Source organism: Mustela putorius, unplaced genomic scaffold (assembly GCF_011764305.1).
Source record: "Mustela putorius furo isolate JIRA1106 unplaced genomic scaffold, ASM1176430v1.1 tig00000228_pilon_pilon_pilon, whole genome shotgun sequence".
Lineage (NCBI taxonomy): Eukaryota > Metazoa > Chordata > Mammalia > Carnivora > Mustelidae > Mustela > Mustela putorius.
Genome location: NW_025421322.1, coordinates 30,002,830 through 30,019,010, shown reverse-complemented (window position 1 = coordinate 30,019,010; position 16,181 = coordinate 30,002,830).

The window sequence follows — 16,181 nt, the reverse complement described above, 5'->3', positions numbered from 1 at the left end:
TACAGATGAAAAAATTGAGGCTCAGATGGGTTAAGAGATAGCTCGAATTTACACATATAGGAAGAAATAGAGCTGGAGTTTGATCTGATGGGGTAGACATCATGTTCTTTCCATTCCATTTAGATACTAGAGGTTTCTATACCAAATGGTGAGATAATTTGACTATTGTTATTTAAATTTGGGGGAAATTAGTGTTCTGTGATTATTTTAAATTTATTTTTATTATTTATTTATTTTCAAAGATTTTATTTGCTTATTTGAGATAGAAAGAGAGAGAGAGCATGAGCAGGGGGCAGAGGGAGGGAGCACACTCCCTGCTGAACAGGGAGCACACCGCAGGGCTCAGTCCCCAGGATCCTGGGATCATGACCTGAACTGAAGGCAGGCGCTCAGCTGACCAAGCCACCCAGGCGCCCTTGTGATTATTGTTTTTATTTTTCCCTACGAATATAACTGAGGTCATTGGGACTCTCTGAGTCTGTTTTCTGACCATGAAAATATGTCATTGGGTGAAATCATGATTAAAAAGTTTTTTGTTTATCTCAAATTCCAGTCAGTTAACACATAGTATTATATCAGTTTCAAGTGTGCAGTACAATGAGTCAGTACTTCCTGCATCACCCGGTGATCCCTCCTTGATCCCCACCCCCTTATCGCCCATCCCCCTCCACCTCCCCAGTGGTAACCATCCGTTTGTTCTCTGTAGTTACGAGTCTGTTTCTTGGTTTGTCTTTCTTTCTTGTTTTTTCCTTTGCTCATTTGTTTTGTTTCTTATTCCACATATAAATAAAATGATATGGTATTTGTCTTTCCTTGACTGACTTATTTCACTTAGCATTATACTCTCTGTCTCCGTCAGGTCACTGCAAATGGTAAGCTTTTGTTCTTCTTTATGGCTGAATAATATTCTATTGTATGTGCAGACCACATCTTTCTCTGTTCATCAGTCAGTTGACACTTGGGCTGCTTCCATAATTTGACTATTGTGAATAATGCTGCTACAAACATAGGGGTGCACATATACATTTGAATTAGTGTTTTGTATTCTTTGGTTAAATACCAATAGTGAGATTCCTGGATTGTAGTGTAGTTTGATTTTAACTTTTTGAGCAACCCCCATACTGATTTCCAGAGTGGCTACATCAGTGTGCATTCCCACCAACAGTGTAAGAAAGTTCCTCTTTCTCCACATCCTCACCACCACCTGTTGTTTCCTGTGTTGTTGATTTTAGCTGTTCTGACAGGTGTGATGGGTTATCTCATTGTAGTTTTGATTGGTATTTTCCTGATGATGAGTGATGTTGAACATCTTTTCATGTGTTTGTTGGCCATCTGTGAGTCTTCTTTGGAGAATTGTCTATTCATGTCTTTTGCCCATTTTAAAAATTGTATTATTTGGTTTTTGGGTGTTCAGTTGTATAAGTTCTTTATATATTTTGACACTAACCCTTTATTGGATATGTGCTTTGTGAATATCTCCTCCCATTCCATAGGTTGCCTGTTAATTTTGTTGATTATTTCCCTCGCTGTGCAGAAACTTTTTATTTAATGTAATCCCAGTAGTTTATTTTTGCTATTGTTTTGCTTGCTCAGGAGACATATCTGGAAAAATGTTGCTATCGCCAGAAATTGGTGATTTTTAAATTGTGAGTTGTAGAATGGCAGGTCACCTTCTGAGGAACTCAGGCTACTGTAGGAACAGAGGTGCACATGGGAGAGGTTTTGGGGTGTGGGCTTAATGGCTCCCACCTCAGCAAGAGCTTATCTTCTTTCATGCCCTTTGTATTAGACTTCTGTACTTTTGAAGAAAGTATTTCATGGCTATTGAAAATAAAAAGGGAAGGGGACAACTAGTGTATGCTGCCTGGTTTGCACCCCTCACACTTGTTATAATCCACACTCCTGGCTAAATCTGAACTGTAAGGCTTTAGGTCTCAAAGCATGTAAGCTCCTGAGAGGTTCAAGTAGTGAAAGCATGTGACTATGAGTGGACTCATTTCTGTTTACAAGGAATGAAGCGGGGAGGAGATAGAGTATACAGGAGAAGAATTGAGTTGTTCACTGGCTCTCAGTCAGTTTGCTGAAAATCCATTTGCCAAAGGCAGTTCACCAGAACATCAATTCCCTGTAAACCTATTCAGTGGAAATAATTTTGCCAAAACCTCAACTGGAGTAATTCCCTAAAAACTGTGAAATGACTGTTTTAAACCAGATCTAGGACAGTTTGCTCTGTCTCCTAGCAAGGGTAGATGAGTTTTGATGAAGGGCTATAGCAGAGGCAGGTCTTGGGGAGGGGAAGGATTGGGGCATAAAGCTGCAAAAATAGCAAAGTTGATAAAATTAAAATCTCATCTTTGAAATACAAATTGTTAACTATTTTGAAAGTTCAGAGACAAATGTAAACTGCAAGAATAACTGACATTCAAATTAGCTGGATTAACAAGTCCATATAAAAAGTGTGCAGTGACATTTAGAGATTTTTCATTTCTTGGTTATTATGAGTAATGCTGCTGTAAACATTCATTTTTCCTTCTTAAAATTTTTTTTTTCTGTACACACTTGCTTTTATTCCTCTTAGGGTTGGAATTGCTGGGTCATATGGTAAGTCTATAGTTAACTACTTAAGAAACTGTGAAACTGTTTATTGATGTGGCTGTAGCATTTTACACTTTGCCAGCAATGTATGAGGGTTCTAATTTTTCCACAACCTCGTCAACACTTGTTATTATCTGACTTTTAGATTCTAACCATCCTACTGGGTATGGAGTGGTATCTTACTATTTGGATTTGTATTTCCTAATTAATAATGATGAGCATCCTTTCATGTGCTTACTGGTCATTTGTGACTCTTCTTTGGAGAAAAGTCTACTCTAATCTGTGACCCATTTTTTTTTTTTAATTTAAAGATTTTATTTATTTATTTGACAGACAGAGATCACAAATAGACAGAGAGGCAGGTAGAGAGAGAGATGGGAAGCAGGCTCCCTGCTGAGCAGAAAGCCTGATGTGGGACTCAGTCCCAGGACCCTGGGATCATGACCCAAGCCGAAGGCAGAGGCTTTAACCCACTGAGCCACCCAGGCGCCTCCGTGGCCCATTTTTAAATTGGGTTGTCTACTTATTACTGAGTTGTTAGAGTTCTTTTTTTTTTTTTTTTTTAAGATTTTGTTTATTTATTTACTTGACAGAGAGAGACACAGCAAGAGAGGGAACACAACAGAGGGAGTGGGAGAGAGAAACAGGTTTCCTGAGGAGCAGGGAGCCTGATGGGGGACTTGATTCCAGGACTCTGGGACCATGACTGGAGCCAAAGGCAGACACTCAACCACTGAGCCACCCAGGTGCCCTGAGTACGAGTTCTTTATAGATTCCAGATACAGGTGCCTTACCAGGTATAGGATTTGCAGATACTTACTCCATTCTGTGCATGTCTTCTCACTTTACTGAATGTCTTTTGAATCACAAAGGTTTTTAATGTTACATCTGGTTTTTCAGTTTTTCCTTTTATTGCTTGTGCTTTTGTGTTGTATCTAAGAAACCATTGCCTAAACCAAGATCATGAAGATTTTTCTCTTTTGTGTTCTTCTAAGAGTTTTATAGTTTTAGCTCTTACATTTTGGTCTTTGATCAATTTTCAGTGAGTATTTGTGGTATGATGTGAGCTAGGTGTCCAAATTAATGTTTTTGCAGATGAATTGTCAGTTGTCCCAGCATATGTTGAAAAGATTTTCTTTCCTTTTAATTTTCTTGACAATTCTGTTGAAAAGCAGTTGATTACAAACGTAAGGGTTTATTTTTGGGCCCTCAGTTCCATTGATTTAGAGGTCTGTCCTTTTTTAAAAACATGTTTTAATTGTGTTATATAAACCACCATACAATACATCATTCGTTTTTAATATAGTGTCCATGATTCCTTATTTGCGTGTAACACCCAGTGGTCCATGCAGTAGGTGCCCTCCGTAACACCCTTACAGCAGTACTTCACTGTCTTGATTAATGTAGCTTTAGAGTAAATTTTCAAGTTGGGAAGTGCAAGTCCTCCAACTTGGTTCTTATTTTTCAGTATTGTTTGGCTGTTTAAGTTTCTGCAGAAAGAGTTGACACAGCCTTGTTTTTCTTTGACAAAACCCATTTGGTCAAGATGTTTAATTCTTTTTCTGTGAGTCTGGTTTCCTAGTATTTTGCTAATATTCGCTAATATTTTGGTTTGCTAATATTTTGCTGAGAATTTCTTTGCTAATGGCTTGCTGATATTTTGCTGAGAATTTCTTCATTGCTTTTGGCTAGTTTTTTTTTCTTTTCACTGAACTATTTTCTCTGTGCTCTTAATACTATTCTCTTGAGGAAGTGAGTGGGCAAAAAAACAAATTAAGATTCATTGGAGATGACCATATTGGAAGAAGCTTTTTTGTAACACCCATGAGCTTTGGGACAGGATGGAGGTGGGGGTGAGACTAGATCATAATGTTTCACAATCCGCCTCTCTCAGCCATCCTGGAGTCTCGGCCTTTGAGGCAGCATCCTACAGTGTGTAAATGCAGGATGGTTAAAGAAATGTTCAGGTGGCCTTCGCCTAAAGATGAATATATTTTTTTTTTTTTTTAAAGATTTTATTTATTTATTTGACAGAGAGAAATCACAAGTAGATGGAGAGGCAGGCATCCTGAGAGTCCCGCAGGCTCCCTTTGAGGCAGAGCATCCGATGCGGGACTCGATCCCAGGACCCCGAGATCATGACCTGAGCTGAAGGCAGCGGCTTAACCCACTGAGCCTTCGCCTAAAGATGAATATTAAGCAGAGGATTTTTCTTTCTCATAAAACTTTCCCTGTTTTCTTCATCATTACATAACTATGGGCTAGGCACTGCGTGTGACGTATTACATGGTTTACCCAGTAGAATACTTAAGTTCATCTTAAAACACATGTAGACCAGATAACTTTTCAAGATTACCCACTGTACATGCAGCAGGACAAAGACTCAGGGCTACTGCGTGTAAACTTGGTGCTGTTCTCTGTGCGAGGAAGGAAACTCTGCCTTCTCCTTCCTTCCTCCCTCCCTCTCTCCCATTTAGTCCATTCACATTTACTGAGCCCTCACCAGAATAGTAAACATTAATATTATTAAGCACTTACTATGGACTAGAAGATACACTTTTTCCTTAATGATTACGAGTATATTTAATTCTTTTTTTAAAAAAAGATTTTACTTACTTATTTGCCAGAGAGAGAGAGAGCAAGCGAGCACAGGCAGGCAGAATGGTAGCAGAGGCAGAGGGAGAAGCAGGCTCCCCGCTGAGCAAGGAGCCCGACATGGGACTCAATCCCAGGATGCCGGGATCACAACCCGAGCCGAAGGCAGCCGCCCAACCAACTAAGCTACCCAGGCGTCCCTATTTAATTCTTATATATGCCTATGAAGTATAGGCTTTCATTGGTTTCATTTTACTGTTGGGAAAATTGATGTGTCAAGAGTTTACATATTCTGTCCAAAGTCACAAAGCTATTAAATGATGGGATGGGGATTTTAATTCAGGTAATCTCTTTAATGATGCCTGTCATAGTTATAAAGAAGATATAACAAAGACACTAGACTGATAGCAGGTAGCTGTATTTAAGTGCTATTTGAGAGACTGAAGAGAATGGTCCATGTATGCATAAGCTATCTGGAGTAACTGTGCTTAGAGAAGCAGTGGAGAGCTCATAAGAATGTGATATTTGTTCATGACTTCAGAAGAAGAGCAGGGGTTTACCAGTTCTCAGCAGGGGCAAGGAGAGGTCAGGCATGTCAGGTGAGAGGAGCTGCATGGACGAGGGGCAGAGAAGGGCAAAGATGGGTATCACTTCCAAAGAATGGTGAGAAGCTCAGAGCAAAGCAGTGCAGGGTTGTGCAGCAGCAGAAGAGGGGCAGTGAGCAAGGATGCTCTGTAGGCCGGGGCTGGAGCTAGGTTGTGAAGGACGTGAGCCAGTGTTTCTGCATCAGAACCCCATTTATGAGCACAGGAAGGACATGCCCCGTTCTGACTTAGAGCGGATCCCGAGGCGGTGGCCGGGAGACCAGAGGGAGCAGAGCCTCACCCGAGCAGGGAAACAGAGGAAGGAGGCCGGTGCAGGGATCGAATTTCTTACCGTGACTACACCGTGTGGGTCAGGGGCGGCTGTTTGCTTCTGTCTTGAGGCCATATTGAAAAAATTGCATACACAATTTAGAGATGGGCCCACTTGGCTTCCATTGCTAAGTCAGGTTGGCTCTGGTATGTATCCCTGGACTAACTGTGTTACCTGTCCGAAGGTGGTTTTCTGGAACAGACATAAAAGTACCTGACACTTGAGGAGATGCTCAGTGTAAGGTAGCTACATGGCATTCTCTTCAAATACTTCATATTTTCCTGGGATTAAAAATATTTGAAGTGTGTGTGTGTGTGTGTGTGTGTTTTAATAGCTTTGTTAGACTACAGTTTACACAACATAAAATTCAGTCATTATTAAGCGTTCAACTTAATTATCTCAGCAAATTTGTAGAGTTGGGCAACCATCACCACAATGCATTTTGAAACATTTCCATCCGCTCCAGGAAGTTCTCTTGTGCCTCTTTGCAGTTAATGCCTGCTTCACTTCCACCTGTAAGCATTCATGATCTGATTTCTGTCTGTACAGGTTTACCTTCTATAGACATTTGTAAATGTCTAGAGACTAAAGACTACAGATTGTAAATATGTAGTCATCCTAGATATTTCATGTAAATGACATTTTTTTTTGCATTTGGCTTCTTAAACTTAGCTTAATACTTTTGAGGTTCTTCCGCATTATAGTGTGTATCATAGTCTGCTCCTTTGAATTGCCGAGTGGTATTCAATTATATGGATAATGCTATACTTTGTAAATGCATTCACAAATTGATGGGCATTTGGATATAAAGAGTGTTTTTGCACAATATTGTGCAGAATTCACCAGATCCAAATTCGCAGAATTTTAAAATTAACTGAGATTTACTTTTCTTGGATTAAGTATTTTGAAGAAAGCAAATAACCATGCAGCAAAGACCATATGAGAAGCATAGAAGGAGGGTTTGTTGTCTTTTTTATCTAGCAACAGCTTTATCACCTATGTCTCTATGAGTCATCTTCAGGAGCAGAAGAGTAAAAGAGGCATTCCCACCTGTAACTCTCAAATTCCTGAAAAAAATACTTTTAGTTATATGACATCTTCAGTGGGCCCCCCCACCCCTGAACTGTGGTTTCAGTTACCCATGGTCAGCCACTTTCTGGAAGCAGATGATCCTCCTTCTGACATATCATCTAAAGGTAAGCAGCAGCCTAATGCTGTGTGACAATGCCCCACATCATTGACCTCACTTCATCTCATCATGGAGGCATTTGATCATCTCACATCATCGCAAGAAGAAAGGTGAGTACAGTTCAATAATATACTTTGAGAGAGAGACCACTTTCACATAACTTTTATTACAGTATATTGTTATAATTCTGTTTTATTATTGGGTATTGGTGTTAATCTCTTACTGTGCCCAGTTTGTCAAATGAACTTTATCACATATATATGTAGAAAAAACTAGTCTGTATAGGATTGGTCATTGTCCATGGTTTCAGGCATCTAATGGGAGGTCTTGGAATGTATTTCCTGTGGATCAGAGGGGACTATCCTGTCACTGAATAATTCAATTTCATTAATTTTACTGTAGCTGCTAACCATCATGATGGTCTTGTTCACTTGAGGAATATTTTTAACAATAAGGTTGGAAACTAAAACCACATTTGTTTGCTGTTGAGGCAAGCTGACAACAAAATTCACCAGAATTCTTATATTTGTAATACTTCAGGCTAATGGAATTTTGACTGTAGTAAGTGAAGAAACCTATTTGTATCCATCAGGTGTAGCTTCCTATGGTCACTGAAGTAGTCTTGGCTATGTTCCCCCATCAGAGTGCCCATTCCCCCATTCTGAATTTCCTGTTCACTTGTGTGTCTCATTTGTCAAGACTTTGTGTCCCAGGGGGGCTAATTTCTAATTTTTGTAAACGTAACCCATAATGTGGTCATGCTCTGTAAAGTTTGCTGAATGAGTGGATATGTGCTAAGGAGACTTTTAGAATTTTGAGGTTTGTTTTTGCAAGTGGCAGCTATTTTGAACGTATTCTAGGTGGGTTGAAGTGAAAGGGACCACTTCCTGGCCCCATTTATAATTTCTACTACTATGGTCAGTTATTGGGAAGAAACACCTTTTGGTTCCCCTCATTGGCCCAGGGTTGTTCAGTGGGAACCAGCCACTTCTCACCAACTAGTTTTCTGTGGCTAAAAAATCTAGATCCCTAAATAGCCTGTTCTTTACGCACTGGGGTTCTAAAGCCGGCATCCACCGTTCCCTTCACATCTAAAACTTTAGGAAGACCTGGAAAAAAAAGCCATATTTAAACATAATGGTGGTAACAATCTTCCTAGTTATCTGCATTCTTAGCCCTACCCAAGTCCCCAGTGGGCCCCCAAGCCCTTCTTCACAATGAAGCCAGAGTTTTCTTTTCTAAGCTCACATCTCATGCCACACCCCACTTGAAATTCTCCAGTAGCTTTCCTCTTGCCCTTCCCTCTTCCCAGTGTGACTTCTGCCTGCTTCTCATGTCTCACCTCTGGGCCCTCACCTCTTCTCGTGTGAATACTCATAGGAATACTCAGCAACAGAGACCGAAAGTGTGGGTAGTTTTGATTACAAGTGAGAGGAGTTGGGGATAACAATGAACAGTATAAACAAACTGTGTCAGTAATGGAGAATTAGTCTGCTGAATGTGCCATATGTCCCCCAAAGACCCAAGATGGCAGACAGGACTCTTGTTTTTTCCTTTTAGTTGGCTTCAGTTTCCACTTACCTCTCAGAGTGTGCTGTCACTCTCAGTTGCTAACTGCCTCATGCTCTCAGATTGTGATGTGGTCCTAGCTCTATGCAGAGAAACTGGGGTGTGATGGGCTTCCTGAGAGGCCACATACTTGGCCCAGCACAGCTCTTTCCAAAGGGATTATCTAAGGATAATTTTGATTCTCTGCAGTGTTGAGCGTGCTGACTCTGGATCTCTTTAATGGGTAACGGTCCCCTCCAGTGTCAGTGCAGATCCTTAAGCTTTTCCAGGCTTCCTGCATCTCCCTCCCTCTGAGAGGTCCTTCTCCTGTGTTTTGTTCTTTGGTCATATTCAGGCCTCAGCCCACATGGATTCCCTTGAAGCTTTCTCTGATTCTTCTTGGACTGCACTTAATTACCTGCCTTTCTGTGCTAATAGAGCAGCTTTCAAGCCTAAGAATCTATTAGGAGTGGTGAAGTGTTGACTTTATAATTCTAACATTCCTTTTGCATTTATTGCTTGACATTCTTCCATGAAACAGACCTTTCTGTCATAAGTGGTCCATTTGCCCTGATATACAGTTTTTACTGACAAGGCAGGGTGAGTACTTAATTACTTCTCTTTAGCAATTTGCAAAGGATGATGTTTCTTTAATGACCACCTTAAATAGTGACAAATGAGTTTTTATTCCTAGCTTTCTCTGATTTGAGAATCGTTATGGACTCATGGCTTTGGTAGAACCAGTGTGTTTCAATCCATTATAATCACTGCTTCTTTTAGTGCTCCAATCATTACAATTTGGGGCAGCGTGATCTCCTTTCAGGATGGTTCTTGCGTCCTTTGGACATGCCCAATTACAAGCTTCTTTGCTTTTGAACATGACAGCATGTTCCAGGCTCACCGTGTACTTTCCCGGGCCCAGTCCTGAAAGCAACCAGTTCTCTAAGAAATCCTGATTTTATAGAGCATAACCTGAGTGCCTGGAGTGATTATTATGGTGGGTAACATTGTTGCTAGGCCATTTCAATGGGCTAAAATAGATAATCTACAGTTAATAAAACCATTCATTCATTTAACATTTTCAATTCAATTTTAACATTACTTTTATAGTTAATTTTTTATTTTATAATTGAATCTTAGGTTTTCTTAGACCATCATTATTATAATTCCTCATTTGCTTTATTGTGCAATATAAGAAAATAGTTTCAAAATAACAAAATAGTCAGGTTTGGTTGATGTTTCTTTGTAGTTCTTTTTGTCCATGGAGCATATCCCACTAAAGATGTTCAATCAAAGTACTGTGGTCAGAGCATCTTGGGGGAAAAAATAATCGTTTTTTGTGTGGTTATGTTACTAAATTGATATATGGTTAGATTTATTTTTCTTGGTTTATTTTCAGAAAGGCTTTTAAAAACTAGTTTTACTTTTAATAGGTAATGAACTGACATTATTCACAGGGCATAACAGCATAGAAAAGTATACACAAGGAAGTTTCCTTCAATCTCTTTCCCCTCCACACATTCTTCAGTGCATTTCCTATAAGGTGACCACTTTTGTCAATTTCTTATTTCTATTTCCTGCATTTTGTTGTTCTTACTTTTGCAAGTATATGCAACATAGAGATTTTTATTTCTTCTCTTAGGCAAAAGGTAGCATAATTTTAATTTTTAAAAAATTTTATTATTTTTAAAGAAGATTTTATTTATTTATTTGACAGACAGAGATCACAAGTAGGCAGAGAGGCAGGCAGAGAGAGAGAGCTGGGGAAACAGGCTCCCTGCTGAAAAGAGAGCCCTGTGTGGGGCTCGATCCCAGGACCCTGGGATCATGACCTGAGCTGAAGGCAGAGGCTTTAACCCGCTGAGCCACCCAGGCACCCCAAGGTAGCATATTTTTTTACAAAAAGATTTTATCTATTTAGAGCACATATGAGCAGGGGGATGGGCAAACAGTGGGGGAAAGAGTAAATCTTAAGCAGAGTCCATGCTAAGTGTTGAGCCCAACCTGGGGCTCCATTCCATGACTCTGAGATCGTGACCTGAGCTGAAATCATGAATCAGATACTCAACTGACCAAGCCACCCAGGTGCCCTTAAAAGGTAGCATATTATAACTGTTCTATACATTCCTGTTTTCACTTAGCAGTATACCTTGGGGAACTCTACATATTACTATGTGGAGATTGTCCTCATTTTTTTTTTTTTAAGACTTTATTTATTTATTTGTTGGAAAGAGAGAGACGAAGCAGGGGGAGCAGAAGGTAGAGGGAAAAGCAGGCTCCCTGCTGAGCAGGGAGCACAATGTGGGACTCTCATGACCTGAGAAGGCAGGCACTCAACCAGCTGAGCCACCCAAGCTTCCCTTGTTTTGTTTTTGTGACCACATAGGACAGATGACCCCCAAGCAATACAGGTTTGACATGCTTGGGTCCATTTATACATGGATTTTTTTTTTCAGTAAATAAATTAAAAAAAATCTTTTTTTCTCTTCCTTATGATTTTTTAAACAAGATTTTGTTTATTTATTTGAGAGCAAGAAAGAGAGCGAGAGAGTGCAAGCACAGGGAGGAGCCGAGGGAGAAGGACAAGCAGACTCTGCACTGATCACAGAGCCAGATGTAGGGTTTGATCGCACAACTCTGAGATCACAACCTGAGTAGAAATCAAGAGTTGGATGCTCAACCAACTGAGCCACCCAGGTGTCCCCCTTGTGGTTTTCTTAATATCATTTTCTTTTCTCTAGCTTACTTTATTGTACACATTCAGTATATAACATATACAACATCCAAAATATGTGCTGGTTGACTATTTATGTTGTCAGTAAGACTTCTAGTCAGCAGTAAGCTTTTAAGAGTTACATTTTCGGGGAGTCAAAGTTATGTGCAGATATTTGCATGGAGAAGGGGTCAGTGCCCCTAACTCCTGTGTTGTTCAAGGGTCAACTGTACTCCATTTTATGGATGTACCATGGCTTATTGAACCACACTGCATGGCTCCTTGTCTTTGATATTTTGACTTACAGATAATGCTACAATTAATGACCACATGCATTTGTCATTTCATGCTTTAGCCTGGTAGATTTCTAGAAGTAGAATTAATGGGCCGAAGAGTGAATGGATTGTAACCTCGGTAGATACTTCCAAAACCCATGGGGCTTTATTTCTGTGCAGTATTGGCCCCCTAAACCAATTCACAGTGAAAGTGAATTTATTTTAACAAGATATTTGAAAACAGACATTTCAGTACCTTTTAATACCAGGTTGTTGTAAGGAATTTAATCTGCTACTCTTCCTTTTCTGATGAAGAAAATAGAAAAAACTCAAACACCAAAATATCTGACACTCTGTTGTGATTATTGAAATAAGGAAGCACAATTTTAAGGAATGTTACTGAGCTGTATTGGGGGCAGAGATATAGGTGTGAGTTTGCCCTCATGGAGCCTACCACCTGGTCGAGTTGCTCCGGTAAACATTGCACCCAGTGACCCAGTCAGTGATGTAATTGTGGTTGCAATAAAGCCTACAGAACAAAATGAAGCCTGAGACAAAGGTGACAAGAGGGCGCGTCCTCACCTTGGGTGTGGGGTCACACCTTTCTGTGACATTTGTGGGAGACCTGAAAGATGGCTGATGATAAGATGGAGAGGTGCTGAGGCACAGAGGGAAGGAGCAAAAGAGCTATTCAGAAAGAGGAAACAAAGTTTGTGGATAGTGAGGTCAGGAGAGCAGTTGTTTCAGGTAATGAAAAGAAGGTCAGTGCAGCTGGAGCACAGAGGGGCAGGGTGAGAGACATGCTGTGCCGCTAAAGAGAGACATAGGGGTTCTTGAAGCAGCACTAGTAGGCACCACATTTTCTGAATCTTTTGCTTTTCTTCACAGTGACTAGAACACAGCCGGATAGAGTTGAAAAGAGCTAAGTCATTTTTGAGTTAACTGGCGTAGGTAATTTGAGTATCAATTTCTTGGGTTGAGATTTTGGACTTATTATGTCTTAAATTGGTATGGGATCATTAGGGGGCACTGCTGTCCAAAGATTGTTGTCTTAACATCACCCTAAGCCAGCATACAAAGAAATCTGCAGACAAATCGTCTTCCATTTGAAGAGTGTTAGAGCTGGAAGATCTTCGGATCACTTGCTGTGATATTCTGAACACAAGCGTTGTTTGTGAAGCACTGAGAAGTTCTGGTGCATCCCCTAAACCATGATCTTCGTTGATCCCCTAAACCATGAATTGTCCTGTTTCATCCTTCTAGCTGCTCTAGGAGGTAAATACTAAGGCCATGAACTTTGTCTTTCTGTATCCTTAGCAAGACGGACTCTCCCTGTTATTGGCGATAATGGGTAAACTTATCACTGTTCTTCTGCCAGGAGTAAACAAGGACATTTTTCAGGAAGGGAAGCAAACCAAAAGCACCATGCCGGAAGGTATGAAAGGTCTGGTAGCAATCTAGGGAGGATTCTCTCCATGGGAGATTTGTACTTTGGTGGTTTACTGTCACCACCACCACCATCGCTGCTGCTACATGATGAAGACAAACAGCATCGACCTGTTGCTTCCTCAAATATTGACAACCATTGTAAGCATTTTACATGGATTATCATTAAATCTGCAAGCATTAAAGAAGGAAAGAACTGTTGTATTCCCATGCAGAGATAACAGAACTTGGCTACAGCAACATGAACTTGTGCCCAGCACAGTCCTAAATACTCCCCTAGCAATAACTTATTTAAACACTTACAACATCATCATTAGTCATCAGGGAAATTCAAATCAAAACCGCATTGAGATACCACCTTACACCTGTTACAATGGCCAGAATTAACAGGACAGGAAACACCAAGTGTTGGAGAGGATGTGGAGAAAGGGGAACCCTCTTACACTATTGGTGGGAATGCAAGTTGGTACAGCCACTTTGGAAAACAGTGTGGAGATTCCTTAAGAAATTAAAAATATAGCTTCCCTGCAATTGCACTACTGGGTATTTACCCCAAAGAAACAGATGTAGTGAAAAGAAGGGCCATCTGTACCCCAGTGTTCATAGCAGCAATGGCCACAATCACCGGACTGTGGAAAGAGCCAAGACGTCCTTCAACAGATGAGTGAATGAAGAAGATGTGGTCCATATATACAAGGGAATATTACTCAGCCATCAGGAAGGATGAATATCCAACTTTTGTATCAATGTTGGCGGGACTGGAGATTATACTGAGTGAAATAAGTCAAGCAGAGAGAGTTATCATATGGTTTCACTTGTGGAGCATAAGAAATAACATGGATGACATTAAGAGAAGGAAAGGAAAAGTGAGTTGGAAGTCCGAGTGGGAGATGAAGCATGAGAGACTGTGGACTCTGAGAAAAGAACTGAGGGTTTTGGAAGGGAGGTGAGTTGGGGGGGTTGGGTGAGCCTGGTGGTGGGTATTAAGGACATGTATTACATGGAGCACTGGGTATGGTACGTGAACAATGTATCTTGGAACACTGAAAAAAATTTAAAATTAAGATGTTAAAAAAAAATAAACACTTACAACAGCGGTATATATGAGCTTGGGACTCCTGCCATCTCTGGCCTGCAAGTGAGAGAACAGGGTCTCGCAGTTAATAAGTGGCAGAGCAGTTGGACCAGCCTCACCATTCACTCAGCCTTCACAGCATGGGTGCCACAGACACTGCGGGGTGGGAGGAGGTTGAGCTTGCCTCTCTGTGCCAATGTATGGGGGCCACAGGCGGTCGCCTCATTGATGGGCTCAGTCAGTCTCCTTACTTAGGGCTTCTGTGCTCCCCATCTGGCTGGTTTGTTCTGAGGATCAGCAAAGTAAAGTGAAAGTCTGTGGCACTTGGTTGAGTGTTTAAGGGGTCTGGTGCTAATTTGAGTCCTTGATCTGGCACTTAATATCCAAATGTGTGCGACTCTCTGGACCCTACTTGCTCACTTCTCTGACACCTCAGAGATGTAATCAGCATCACTCCCTGAGAATCAGGTTAACAGCCGATAACAACTCTCTGTTCTTCACGCAGTCTGACTTACTTTTCGTGCATGTTTTATGAAACAGGCACTACTATGATATCCACTTGACAGATGAGGCTACTGAGGATGGATACATTTAAGAAACTTGCTAAGGCTCTCTCATTGTGTACAGGAGCCAGGATTTGAACCCAGGCAGGCCTACCTCTTGCCTGCCCCAACTAACACCAACATCTTTGAAACCAGGCAACTCCAGGTTTGAATCCAAGCTCTACCACTTCCCAGATGCATGTCAAAATAAGTTACATAACCTCTCTGTGCCTCAGTTTGCACATTGGTAAAATCGTGGTCACTGGGAGGACTGATAGAGATGGTTTTGGAAATGCTAAAGCTCAGAGCTTGGTGCATAATCAGATGGTAACAAATGTTAGTTCCCTTCCAGTGGGAATGCTGGTGAGAGAAATTGCTCCCTGAGGGCTGATGCAAGGAGAAGTGCCTACCTCAGTCCACCAAATGAGACTTCGAGGAATTAGGTTGGGCAGCTTTAATTGATCATCTTGTAATTTCCACAACTGGATGCAGATCAGCCTCACTAGATCGTAGACTAATTACATTTGTCACTCCACCAGGCCTGAAGAATACATTCTTGTGTCTTTGCTCTTAAAATGGGGTTCATCTAATTAAAACCAAGGAGCTCTGCAAACAGCCTGTGGTGTTTTAATTCCAGCAGGCTGTATTTAATCAGAACAATTGCCTATGCGCCTACTGATTGTGTTTCTTTAGGATCAAATTCTGAGCTTAATGTGCCATAGGATTGCACTATTGACTGAAGTTGATGGGGGACTAGTCACGGAGATTACAGTTGTTTGCTGGGAGCTGAGTGGTTACTATTTTCATGGCTAGTTATCTCAGCATTTATTCTTGCTATTAAAAAGAAAAGCCTTAATAGGTAGGAGAAGATTATTCTTTCTTTCCCCCATTGGCTTGGCGTGCATGCATTTTTTTATTCATTTGACCTTAATGTACTGGGGCTTGCTCCTAGCCAGGCACCATCCTGGGTACTCTGGGATACAGTGATAATGCTTAAGAGCTGGTTCTTCATGTCTGAGGTAAAAAAGGATTCCACAATATTAGTGATTAAAATAATGCAGAGGGTCCCAGTGTTTCCAGAAACCTGAAATTAAAGTTTGCTATTGTTTATGGCTCAGTGGGAAGGGTCATAGGAGGATGGAGTTAGCTTGACATGGGGACATAGGATGAAGCTCTGACTCTTGTTTTCCAGCTTGTGCCTGGGGACGTCACAACTTCACTGAATTCCAGATGCCTCGATTGTAGCATTGGGGTGACAATGCCTACTTCGTAGTGTTGTTGTGAAGAT